Raw genomic sequence first — 14062 nt, 5'->3', positions numbered from 1 at the left:
CAGCTGGGTGAAAAAGGGAATCGGTGTTTTTGAAACTGAACAAGTCCCCAAATACATTCCTTTCAGCGATGCAGAACTGATCACTGATTCACCGAACTCTGACTCCCCTTTCAAAACTGCACCTTTGAACACCGAACATTTATCCTCTGCATCAAAAGAACATTTGCCATCTGCGAACTTGAACATTGCAACCTCTGCTGAAAATAGACTGTTTCCGGACCAAACAACTCCAGGAAAATTGAGATACAACTTACGGTCTCACACAAAGGACAAATAAAGCAGGAAACTGCCTATTTTACATACTTGAATTTTGATACATTGCCTCCAGCCAGGAAGTTTGCTAATATTTTGTATTGTTATGTTGTTTTAAATTGCCTTGCCGTCTGGGTAGCCGTAGGGTCGTGGCTGTGTGCCTAATTGAATCTGCGGGGGTCAGACACAAGGTCGATCTTTCTGTTAGTTCTGGGAACTCCTAGGGCTGATAGAGGCATTTTCAACTACGTACACATCATCAGTGGTCGCGAGCGGTTGTAGAAGATGGAGCTTCCTGAGCTGCACCGAGAGAATGTAATTTATGTTCGCAGAAATAGACTTTACAAGATTCTTCATAACAAATGTTTTCTGATGCAATGTGCAATTATGTTTTTGATTGTTTTAATAACGTTGGTGGGTGGAATCGTCTTTGGCGTGCATTTAATCCTTACACCAATAACAACTACAGTACCTCCCCTTGATCCGGTTTCTTCTACTGTTGCTTCTTATCATTCTTTTCACTCGTTTCCTGAACACGAACAAGCTCGACGCTCAGAATTCATAAATAACACTTTCGTACAACTCTTGCATCAACACCAACTGGTAGTTAATACAACAGACTGCTGGGTATGTGGACTGATACCACATACTATGGATAAAGGCATTCCCTATCTGGTCTTACCTTTTAGCTATAATGGATCATTTCAGGCCTTCCAGACTATATTTGTCTATGCCCTTGAAACCTATCCTCCGCGTCCACCACGTTCCGCTAAATATAACTCCGCTAATAAAGCTTTAGTCAAGGGAATCATTGACATGATTAAAGACGTCAATAACACCCCATCTTATCCCAGGGATGAATTACGAGTATACCTGAGTTGGAATTCTACAGAGTATCGCATTAGTTTGGGTGAAAGCAAGCGTAAGAGCTCCACTCCAGTTTGGGTCGTGCCTCACCGAGGTCAAGTCTGTTTGCAAGGTAATGGGAGAAATCCAAGAGCTCAGCTAGGGAAGAGTGAGTGCGTTGAGACTTACGTATATCCGTCGAACTCTTCCCCTGCCTTTCTTACTGCTAGGGGTACCTACTTCATCTGTCAGGACAGGGCATATACATGGCTGCCTGCTGACTTTTCAGGTTCATGCTATATTGCTCGACTATTGCCTCCAACATACACTGCCTCTCCAGATTATCACAAGACCAGAGTAGCAAGAGGTGTTTTCAGCAAAGAAGATACCGCTGGTCAGGAAGCCGGAGACTTCTTCAAAGGTTTCCTTCCGTTCTGGGGGCCTATGGCCAATAGTAGAAATCTACGTCAGCTAACACGGGTAGTTGAATCTACTATTACAGAAACTGCTGGTGCCCTTAGTAACTTAACAGCTGAGCTCCAGGAGGATCGTCTCATGACGTTGCAGAATCGTATGGTTCTTGACGTAATACTTGCAGATCGAGGTGGGGTATGCAGAATGATCCAATCGAGCTGCTGTGTTTTCATACCCAATAATGCTCCGACTGTATACGAAGCAATCTCCAAGCTACACAAGATTTCCGACTCCATTCATGTAGATAAGGGAAACTGGTCCTTAATGGAGTGGCTTTGGACTCTACTATCAGCGTGGGGATGGAAGGTTCTGATGGTCATTGGTATTATCCTAGTATTCCTGTTCTCGTGCTGTCTTATTATTCAATGTGGTCCCGCTTTGTGTAGTCTCTGTACTGCAACCTGTTTTAGAAAACCACCTGTGTTTGGAGACAAGGTACGAGAAAGGATGATGATGCAACAACATATCACTGACCTAATGAACATCGAGATAGACTCTGACATAGACTGAGTAATTGCCTATGTAAGGGCAAAAGGAGGGTCTGAGGTTCCGTGGCGATTTGAACTCGTGTTTTCAACATTGTCGTAAACGCATAATTTTGGTATCAGTGAACCGCAAATGATCCATTTAGCATGTCCTGGTGTTTTCGCTATGCTACGAGCAAGAGCACTCCTGTTATAAACATATTTCTGATTCACCCATGGCATCCATCTTAGAGTATGGCAGCCATTTTGTATTCTTGCCCTCACATAGTCAATGGACACACAATGACCTCTGATCAATCCATTTCGTTTAGGGACACGTAAGCCTTAGCCGGCGATTCACCTTGCTAGTGACACGTACACCTTAGGCCAGAAAGGCTGTGGCCGCATGACTCGGCAAAAGCTGCCTCCCCAGCCTGAGGCCAGTCCTGCTATACTGGTTCTCGTGTTCGTTGGCCTGATCATGATTAGGCGGCCGAAGCAGGTAGCCTTGCCCATTTACGACCCCCAAACATTCCTTATCCTGCTTTTCTATCTTCTGCACCTGGCTCTGCTCCTTTCCTTCTGGGCCTTTATTAGGGGGAGGTAACGAAATTTACGATGAGGCGGTCCGGGTCTTGAATGAAAAGTTGACATGAGATTATGATGGAACAGTGGAAACCCCTCGTTCGTAATGTTTTGACATCAGATATTGTTGACGATTCTTGTGTAACACCAAATATTTGTTGTTTAGGACATGAAGGTTTAGAAATGTACTAGCATGTGAAGAATGTCGCCCCAAGCTAATTATTTAGTATTTAAGGAGCAACCCACTTTGTACAAATTGAACAGGCTCCTAGATACTGCCCGTGTGTAGTTTCTGTGACTTCTGTGTCCCTGCAGTAATAAACCTTTGGTCTTTGACGCCACCATCGAGAAGCCCGTGTTTCTGTTTATTTGTGCACCGAGACAGGTAGAACTCCGGGGTCTTCGGGTGTTGTCCCTGACACCTCTGGACGGAACCAAAAAGTCCAGAACTCCACTACTGTTGCACTCTTTGGAGTGGGAATAGTAGTTTTTACCCCTACGCTTTCCAACATTTACTTACTTTTTTAAATTTGTTTAAAATTGTTATTAATTTTTATTTATATTATTATTTTATGTGTATAGGTCTATTTGTAATTTATAATATTTTTAATTATTTATAAGTTATTAAAATAATTATTATAAGTTATTATTATGGAAGTATATATTATGTATTATATATATATGTTTATTTTTCTAATTAAATGATGTATATTAATTATTAATTTTAAATATTATAACACTTTTAACTATATTTATGACATTTATAAGTATTTTTTAATTTATTTTGCATTTTTTTTTATTTTTAAAAAACGGTATTTTTTAATTACAATATTTTTGACATTTATATTTTTTCCCGAGATTTTTGTACTTACCTTGTTGGAGATAGGATGTCGATGTTGTTGACATCAATATTTTTGTTGCAATATTTTTGTAGGTCGATATTTTGTATATCGGTAATTCGACAGAGCAGCCGCCGCAGGCAGGGTCGGCGCCAGGTAGTCCAACTAGAGTTCTTATATTATGGGAGGTTGCCCTGCCTGGTACAACACCCACAAATTATTGAACACACATTCCAATATATGCTAAATAATATTTGCTCTGCAGTACTCCAAGCACCAGACATTGAAGATCTCATCACTCATTACAAGCTTGATGCCCTCTTCATCACAGAAACATGGTAAACCCACATCATAGACATCCTTCGCACAGGATATAGCATCCATTGTGTGGACTGGGCACATAAGAATGGAGATGGGGCTTGCTGTCATCCATACGTCCTCCTGGTCCTGCACACTAGCAAGCAACAAAACATTAAAGAGCATGGTGGGAACTTTTCTAGAGCGCCTAAGGAGGAAGTGGGATCTTCGCCGGCCATGTCTCATATTTGCTTACAATGAGATTCGACAGTAGGGGGTAGGGTTCAATCCCCTTGAGCTTCTATACAGACACCGGTAAGGGACCCACATGCCTTAGCCAGAAAGGGTAGAAAGAAACCTCAGAATCTCCACAGAAGGATGATGTGCTGACTATGTGAACGCCTCAGTATGAGTCAAGCAGGCTAGTCAAGCGTTGAAGAAGGAGTGGTACAACTAGAAAGCTGTGCTGAATGTGTATCAGGAAGGTCAGGAGCAGCAACAGTTTGTTTTTTGTCACCCCCGGGCTCCAATTAAATGTTTAAATTTGATTTATTTCATTTTTTATTAGCAGTTTGTGGCATGGCCCCGGCAAAGTTGACCATTTTTTAGGAGAGTTGGGGGGATGGAGTCGGATGTGGGGGTCGGAGCTTATATGATTGAGTGATACAGTTTCAACTGGGCCTCCTTGAGGTGCAGTGCATGGGTCATGTTGGACAGATACCTTGCTCTGACCAGTCTGACATGCGTACTCAAACCCATGCTGTTAGACTTGGCCCTTTTTGCAGGTTTATCCCCAAACTTTTTACCTGTTGTCTTCTATTTTTCTGACCCGGATTTTGTTGGCCATAGGATTCTGCCGGGTGAGAGCAGACAAGTTTTATCTGACTGCTCTCTTGCGAGCAGGGAAACAAGTTCTGGGTGTGGGCTCCCCGGGAAATATTGATTAAGCTGACCCTGTGGCATGGGGTCCCTAAAGCCTTTAGAGGCTCAGGTAAAGAGTCTGTGTGCCCCTTCCCATTTTATAAAAATATTATCTTATGGGGATTGGGTTGTTAAGGCCTTATGATGCTCGGGGGTGCCCAAGCCTCCCTCCCCTTTCATTATTGTGCCATATCCCAGTGGATGGGATCCCCTGTCAGCCAAGAGGAGTGAGAGGCTCCAGTGAGGGCCACTTGAACTTGCACGCCGATTGACTTGCCACAAAATAAAGAGAGATAAGTTGTGGCTCCCATTACAAGACCCTGAGACTTGGTCTCCGTGTCCTGGAAATAAAAAATGTGATAGCTATAAAGGTGCAGAGTAGGGATACCCTGACCCCGTAGCTCTTGTGTAAAGGTTCCAGAGAGATACCAGTGGGGTCAAAAGTTTTAAAAAACTTTTTGGAGAGTTTTGCAATCTCGCGGAACTCATAGGAATGAGCTCAGGATCTTTACTACCACTGGAGTCCCTAAGGAGCCATCTCGAACCCCATCCCCAATGCTCCTGCAAGAGTCCCACTGGATTGGACTATTAAAAAACTGGTGGTGAGGGTGTCTCTTGGGAGTTAACTGTACATGTCGCAGTTGGGTGGTGAGGTTCCGTGACGATTTGAACCCGTGTTTTCAACATTGTCGTAAACTCATAATTTTGGTACCGATGAACCGCAAATGATCCATTTAGTATATCCTGGTGTTTTCGCTATGCTACGAGCAAGAGCACTCTTGTTATAACCACATTTCTGATTCACCCATGGCATCCATTTTAGATTATGGCGGCCATTTTGTATTCTTGCCCTCACATAATCAATGGACATACAGTGACCTCTGATCAATTCATTTCACTTAAGGACACGTAAGCTTTAACCGGTGATTCACCTTGCTAGTGACACGTGCACCTTAGGACAGAAACGCTGTGGCCGCATGACTCGGCAAAAGCTGCCTCCCCTGCCTGAGGCCAGCCCTGCTATACTGGTTCTCGTGTTCGTTGGCCTGATCATGATTAGGCGGCCGAAGCTGGTAGCCTTGCCCATTTATGACCCACAAACATCTCTTATCCTGTTTTTCTATCTTCTACACCTGGCTCTGCTCCTTTCCTTCTGGGCCTTTATTAGGGGGATGTAACGAAATTTACGATGAGGCGGTCCGGCTCTTGAATGAAAAGATGACATGGGATCATGATGGAAGAGTGGGAACCTCTCGTTTGTAATGTTTTGACATCAGATATTGTTGACGATTCCTGTGTAACGCCAAATATTTATTGTTTAGGACATAAAGGTTAAGAAACGTACTAGTATGTGGAGAATGTTGCCCCCAGCTAAATAATTCGTATTTAAGGAGCAACCCTTTTTGTACAAATCGAACAGGCTCCTAGAATCTGCCTGTGTGTAGTTTCTGTGACTTCTGTGTCCCTGCAGTAATAAACCTTTGGTCTTTGACGCCACCATCGAGAAGCCCGTATTTCTGTTTATTTGTGCACCGAGACAGGTAGAACTCAGGGGTCTTCGGGTGTTGTCCCTGACACCTCTGGACCTTAATAAAAGTCCAGAACTCCAATTGGCTTCCCCTCTTCCAGGGTTGCCAGCTCCTCCGCCTGTACCTGTAATGCCTGTACCACTAACACCTGTTGTTTCACAAGCTACTTTGCCAGCTACCCCTACTATTGCTGTTTCCTCTGTTCCGACTACTACTTTACTTCAAACTTCTGCAAGCTATGTGACTCCGCTTTCTGTTCGTCGGAGAATCACTGACTCTGTCTCTAATATTCTATCTCCCTTTTTCAAAACTCTGATTAGGAGTCCTGCCTCTGAATCTGTTCAGAGACGTAGTCAGCTTCCCAGTAGTGAAGAACGAGGAATATTAGATTCCACTGCTCTCAGATGGATTTCGAAAGTTGGAAGGTACAATGTACGAGATGTATTAGATACATTCATGCAATGGAATGAACCGACACAGCGCTATGTGTTTGATGTCATGTGTTCACTTTTACAAGAAGAGTGGGAGGAGAGCGAATCTGAACAAATACCAGATGAATTCATTCATGTTCAACAAAAATTTGCTGCAGGTATGATAGTTGGTCAAGAAGTGAAAGAAGCAATGGAATTAGTTTTAGATTCTAGATTTTATCCTTCCCGTCGTTCACCAAGAGATTTAGAGAAACGCGGCGCGAAGCAAAGTCGTCAATATCCCATGAGAGAAGTTCCGCCAATATGGCGTGAAGCTGTACAAGCTGATGCGGTCCGTGGTATCGCAGCCGCTCCGGCCCAATTCCAGAGAGTGTGGATACACATTCCGTGGAAACGAGCTGAAGTGTTAGCAGTGAAACAGGCCTTGCCAGATCCGCGTAAAAATCCCGCTGCATATTACAAAGAGCTGGCCCAGACGGTTGAAGCTTGCGTAATGAATTTAGCGGACATTGTCATATTATTTGGCAATGTAGTACCGCAACCAATTTGGGCTAAAATTCGTAAAGAAAATCATCCAGTTGCCCTAGGTGGTGATTGGGCAGCTATAATAGCGGCAGATGGTCAACAAACTGGTGGTTCTAAACCCAAACCTCTAATTGCTGATTTGCCCGGTAGAATAATCGATTTAATGAAAACTCTGATGCCAGCATTGCGCGTTAACTGGGACAAGTTGTCCGCATGCAGGCAGAAGAAGGACGAAAGCGTCTCCGACTTTTTCACCAGATTTGAAGAAACTTTCGTAGATCACAGTGGTCAGGATATGAGCACGGAATGAGGCCAGAGATTATTTGTTGATAAATTTGTGCACAATTTGCTACCAGAGCTCAGTAATAAATTAAAGGATTCTGAAAGTGCGTGGGCTGTCCCTACGACTGCGCAAATACTTGCAACTGCCCAGTACTATGAAAATAGAGATAAAGAAGAGAAAGAGAAGTCAGATAAGAAAACAAAAGATTTAAAAACTAAAGTTCTTTTGCAGCAGGCATATCCGCCTCGCACGAATCAGACAAATACACAGCAAGGGCCGTCCAAAGGACTGATTATGGTTCTCAGAGACCGCAATATCAATGGAATCAGTGTGCTTATTGTAAAAAGGAAGGTCATTACAAGAATGAGTGTCCAGTACTAGCACAAAATAATGCTGCTGCAGCTCAGAGAGGTCGTGGTGGTTCTACGCAAAATTCTAGAGGTCGAGGACGAGGTACTATGCCTCCACAAATGAATGATCGTCCTTCTAATTATTTTGATCAGCGAAATGGACAATCTGCACAACCAACTAGATCTCAACAGTATCACGTTGACGATTACTGTGAAGATAGTGAGGAATTTCAGCAAAATGAGTACTAGGACAGCCATGGACAAAGAGAGGGAGTAGTATCAGTTCCAGTAGACCAGAGTGGGCCTTATGTCGCAGTAGCCACATCAGGTGTAGTCGAACCGTTTCTGTTGGATACTGGTGCAGCAAAAAGTTCTATCATACATGCGAAACTCCCTGGCGCACCTTTGTCTGGCTTAACAAATGTTTCAGTAGGTTTTTCAGGCGCCCCTGTTCACAACCCCGTATCTGGTCCTTTGTCTATTTCTGTTGGGCCTCGTCAATTGAAAGCACCCCTGATTTTGACAACTGGTTGTAATGAAAATCTGCTTGGTTTAGACTTGTTAAAACGCCTGTACGCGACTTTGTACTGTTCTCCGTCAGGAGTACAGCTTACATTGGGTAAAAGAACCATCTCCCCGATGTACTTGTCAATGGATGCGCTCCCACTGGAGCTGCGTTCTCGCCCTGATACTCTTTGGGCGACTGGTCCTAATGACGTTGGTCTTTTGGAAATTCCACCATATGTAGTCACTTTGAAAGCAAATGTCAAATTTCCACGAATCCCACAATACAAGATCTCTAGTGAAGGTGAACGTGCACTTTTATTGATCATGCAAGATTTGATCAAGAAAGATGTGATAGAGGAAACTAGAGGAAATGTTTGTAACAGCCCTGTACTGCCAATTCTAAAACGCACTGATCCTTCGAAGCCTCCAGTCTACAGATTTGTAATCGACCTGAGAGAGGTCAACAAATTGTGATACCACAGTTTCCTGTGGTTCCAGACATTACTGCCCTGTTAACATTGATTCCTGCTACAGCCACATGGTTCTCAGTTATCGACTTAAAGAATGCCTTTTTCAGCATTCCGATAGCCGAAGAAAGCAGAGATATTTTCGGCTTCTCTCTAGGAGGCCGAAGCTTCAGGTTTAAACGTGCTCCACAAGGATATTGTGAAAGCCCATCCATTTACAGTCAGGCATTAAAAAGTCAGTTAGATTCCTTTGTACTTCCTCCTGGTTCTGCTTTAGTGCAATATGTGGATGATCTTCTAGTGGCTGCCAATGACAAGGAAACTTGCAAAGCAGCTACAATATCCTTACTGCATCATTTGTCTAATTTAAATCACAAGGTATCACCTTCCAAAATGCAATATTGTTGCCAAGAAGTGACCTACCTAGGTCATCTCTTGTCAAAGGAGGGAAGAAGGTTGACCCCAGAGAGAATAAAAGCAATTACGCAGATGAATGTTCCTAGCACACAGAGAGAAGTGCGTGCGTTTTTAGGAATTACTTCCTACTGCAGGCAATGGATCCCAAATTTTTCTCTTTTGGCAAACCATTGGTGGCCCTGACTGGAAAAGGTGTTCCGAGTCCGATGCCATGGTCTGATGAATGTCAACAAAGTTTCTCTGAGTTACGAAATGCACTGTGTTCAGCTCCGGTGTTGGGAACACCCGACTACAGTAAACCATTTACTCTCTATGTTCACGAGAGAGAAGGTTGCGCGTTGAGTGTTCTGACGCAACGATTTGGTGATAAACAACGCCCTTGTGCGTATTTTTCATCAACATTAGATACGGTAGCCAGAGCATTGCCTAGTTGCTTGAGAGCCACAGCAGCAGCTGCAGCGTCTATTCGACAATCTGCTGGTTTGGTCATGAACAACATGCTGGTGGTCATGGTTCCACACGCCGTGGACACGCTCATGAACCGAACCAAGACGCAGCACCTTACCAGTGCTAGATTATCAGGCTATGAGTTGACACTGCTAGCAAGTCATATTCAGATTAAAAGATGTAATGTATTAAATCCAGCAACATTGTTGCCGACTAGTCAGGAGTCGAGTGATTCTGAACCACATGACTGTTGTTTCAGAACCGAGGAGGAGACAAAGGGACGGATTGATCTTAAAGACACTCCATTATGAGATCCAGATGGTACGTTATATGTTGACGGGTCTTGTTTTAAATTGGAGAACGGTGATGTAACAGCTGCCTATGCAGTAACGACTTTGAGTACGATTGTGGAGACTGCAAGAGTGAGTCAGAATTCTGCCCAAGCTGCAGAATTAATTGCATTGACTAGAGCGTGTGTTTTAGCTAAGGGAAAGAGAGTGAATGTGTTCACAGATAGTCAGTACGCATTCGGCGTAGCCCATAGTTTTGGCCGATTGTGGAAGGAAAGGGGTTTTATTACGTCCCATGGGACTAAGATCCAGCATGGTCAGCTAGTCAATGACGTGCTGGAATCCCTAACCTTACCGACTGAAGTTGCGATTGTGAAGTGCAGTGCTCATCGAGCAATCACGGATGATGTTGGTCGTGGAAATGCTTTTGCTGATGAGACCGCTAAACAGACAGCTAGGAATACGATGAGTAGAATGTATGTTGCAACGTCTGCAAGATGGATTACTGAATCAGGAATGTGTGAGGACACAGTGGAAAGTGTGAAAGCAATTCAGGAAGAAGCGACTGAAGAGGAAAAGCTTGCATGGAAAGAGAATACGGGTAAATTGGACTCGAGTGGATGTTGGATTGATTTGACGGAACAGCAGCGTTGGATGTTGCCTGATGCGTATGTGCTTGCAGTGGTAACGATGGCGCACGGAGCAGCGCAAATCAGTTCTAAAGGGATTTGTAAGATGTTGGCTCCAGTCTGGAAGAATGATGGAATTAGTAAGTGTGCAGAAAGAGTGGTGAAAAATTGCATGATATGCCTGATGCATAATCCTGGCAAGGGAATCCCCACACCCGCTGGTCACTTCGCTCCTCCTTCTTGCCCCTTCGAAGTGATTCAGTTTGATTTCATTCACATGGATCGTTGCAACAATCTTAAGTACGTCCTAGTGGTAGTCTGTGCTTTTTCTAGATGGATCGAAGCATATCCACTCAAAGATAATACTGCCTTGTCCACTGCCAAAATCCTTCTAAAAGAATACTTCCCCAGGTATGGCATGCCACGGATTGTATGGTCAGATAACGGAAGTGAATTCGTAGGGAAAGTTATGCAGAGTGTGTGTGCAGGTTTGAATATTAAACAAAAGTTTCACAGTGCGAATCACCCCCAGTCAGCAGGTTTAGTTGAAGGCTACAATGGCACCCTCAAACTGAAACTGGCCAAGATACAAGCCTCTACGGGCTTGTCCTGGCCAGATGCACTACCTTTGGCCCTGTTATCCACAAGAGCGACTGTGCATTCTCGAGTAGGCCTAAGTCCCTGCGAGATTGTGTTCGGTCGACCTGCTAATGTTTGGGGAGTACCTAGACCGAGGGAGTTCAAACAACTGGAATACCCAATGCTAATTGATTACCTTTTTGACTTGACTGCTAAACTGAGTCTCATTCACCAACAGGTTTTCGATGCATTGCCAAAGCCTCCGGAAAGTCCAGGTCATCAGCTGAAACCCGGCGACTACGTTGTGATTAGGAACTTTGGACGGACCAGAAATCTTCAACCCAAGTTCGTTGGCCCGTTCCAGGTGTTATTGGCAACAAGGACTGCTGTACGTGTGGCTGGTAGAAAAAACTGGGTCCACGCGACTCATACTAAACGTGTACCCCTACCACTCCCTTATGATAACTGGGTGAGAAAAGGAATTGGTGCCTCTGAAACCGAACCAGTTCCTAGATACGTTCCTTTCAGCGATGCAGAATTGATAACTGATTCACCGAACTCTGACTCCCCTTCTGAAACTGCTCCTTTGAACACTGAACATTTGTACCCTGCATCAAACGAACATTTGCCATCTGCGAACCTGAACATTGATACTCCTGCTGAAAATAGACTATTTCCGGATCAAACTACTCCAGGAAAACTGAGATACAACCTACGTTCTCATTCTAAGGACTAATAAAGCAGGAAACTGCCTATTTTTCTGATCTGATACATTGCCTCCAGCCAGGAAGTTTGCTAATATTTTGTATTTCTCTATGTATATTTTGTTGTTCTAATTACCTTGCCGTCTGGGTAGCCGTAGGTTCGTGGCTTTGTGCCTAGTTGAATCTGCGGGGGCCAGACACAAGGTCGGTCTTTCTGTTAGTTCTGGGAACTCCCAGGGCTGATAGAGGCATTTTCAACTACGTACATATCATCAGTGGTCGCGAGCGGTTGTAGAAGATGGAGCTTCCTGGGCTGCACCGAGAGAATGTAATTTACGTTCGCAGAAATAGACTGTACAAGATTCTTCATAACAAATGTTTTCTGATGCTATGTGCAATTACGTTTTTGATTATTTTAATAACGTTGGTGGGTGGAATCATTTTTGGTATTCATTTAATTTTTGCACCGATAACAACTACAGTACCTCCCCTTGATCTTGTTTCTCCTACTGTTGCTTCTTTTCATTCCTTTCATCCGTTCCCTGAACATGAGCAAGCTCGACGCTCAGAATTTATAAATAACACTTTTGTACAGCTCTTGCATCAACACCAACTGGTAGTTAACACAACAGACTGCTGGGTATGTGGTTTGATACCACACACCATGGATAAAGGCATACCCTATCTGGTCTTGCCTTTTAGCTATAATGGATCATGTCGGGCCTTCCAAACTGTATTTGTCTATGCTCTCGAGACCTATCCCCCGCATCCTCCATGCTCCGCTAAGTATAACTCTGTTAATAAAGCCTTGATAAAGGGAATAACTGACATGATTAAAGACGTCAATAACTCCCTATCTGTCCCTAGAGATGAACTACGAGTTTATCTGAGTTGGAATTCTACGGAGTATAGCATTAGTTTGGGTGAAAGCAAGCGTAAAAGCTCCACTCCAATCTGGGTCGTACCCCACCGAGGTCAATTCTGCTTGCAAGGAAATGGGAGAAATCCAAGAGCTCGGCTAGGTAAGAGTGACTGTGTTGAGACTTATGTGTATCCGTCAAACTCTTCCCCTGCCTTTCTAACTACTAGGGGTACCTACTTCATCTGTCGGGATAGGGCATATACATGGTTGCCTGCTGACTTTTCAGGTTCATGCTATATTGCTCGACTGTTGCCTCCGACATACACTGCTTCCCCAGATTATCACAAGACCAGAGTAGCAAGAGGTGTTTTCAGCAAAGAAGATACCGCTGGTCAGGAAGCCGAAGACTTTTTCAAAGGTTTCCTTCCGTTTTGGGGGCCTATGGCCAATAGTAGAAATAAACGTCAGCTAACACGGGTAGTTGAATCTACTATTACAGAAACTGCTGGTGCCCTTAGTAATTTAACAGCTGAGCTCCAGGCGGATCGTCTCATGACGTTACAGAACCGTATGGTTCTAGACGTAATCCTTGCAGATCGAGGTGGGGTATGCAGAATGATCCAATCGAGCTGCTGTGTTTTTATCCCCAATAATGCTCCGACCGTGTATGAAGCGATCTCTAAGCTACACAAGATTTCCGACTCTATTCATGTAGACAAGGGAAACTGGTCCTTAATGGAATGGCTTTGGACACTAATATCAGCGTGGGGATGGAAGGTTCTGATGGTCGTTGGTATTATCCTAGTATTCCTATTCTCGTGCTGCCTTATTATCCAATGTGGTCCCGCTTTGTGTAGCCTCTGTGCTGCAACCTGTTTTAGAAAACCACCTGCGTTTGGAGACAAAGTACGAGAAAGGATGATGCTGCAACAACATATCACTGACCTAATGAACATCGAGATAGACTCTGACATAGACTGAGTAATTGCCTACGTAAGGGCAAAAGGAGGGTCTGAGGTTCCGTGACGATTTGAACCCGTGTTTTCAACATTGTCGTAAACTCATAATTTTGGTACCGATGAACCGCAAATGGTCCATTTAGTATATCCTGGTGTTTTCGCTATGCTACGAGCAAGAGCACTCTTGTTATAACCACATTTCTGATTCACCCATGGCATCCATTTTAGATTATGGCGGCCATTTTGTATTCTTGCCCTCACATAGTCAATGGACATACAGTGACCTCTGATCAATTCATTTCACTTAAGGACACGTAAGCTTTAACCGGCGATTCACCTTGCTAGTGACACGTGCACCTTAGGACAGAAACGCTGTGGCCGCATGACTCTGCAAAAGCTGCCTCC

Source organism: Lissotriton vulgaris, chromosome 1_1 (assembly GCF_964263255.1).
Source record: "Lissotriton vulgaris chromosome 1_1, aLisVul1.2, whole genome shotgun sequence".
In the NCBI taxonomy this organism is placed as follows: domain Eukaryota; kingdom Metazoa; phylum Chordata; class Amphibia; order Caudata; family Salamandridae; genus Lissotriton; species Lissotriton vulgaris.
Note: the sequence above shows the minus strand (reverse complement) of the source record.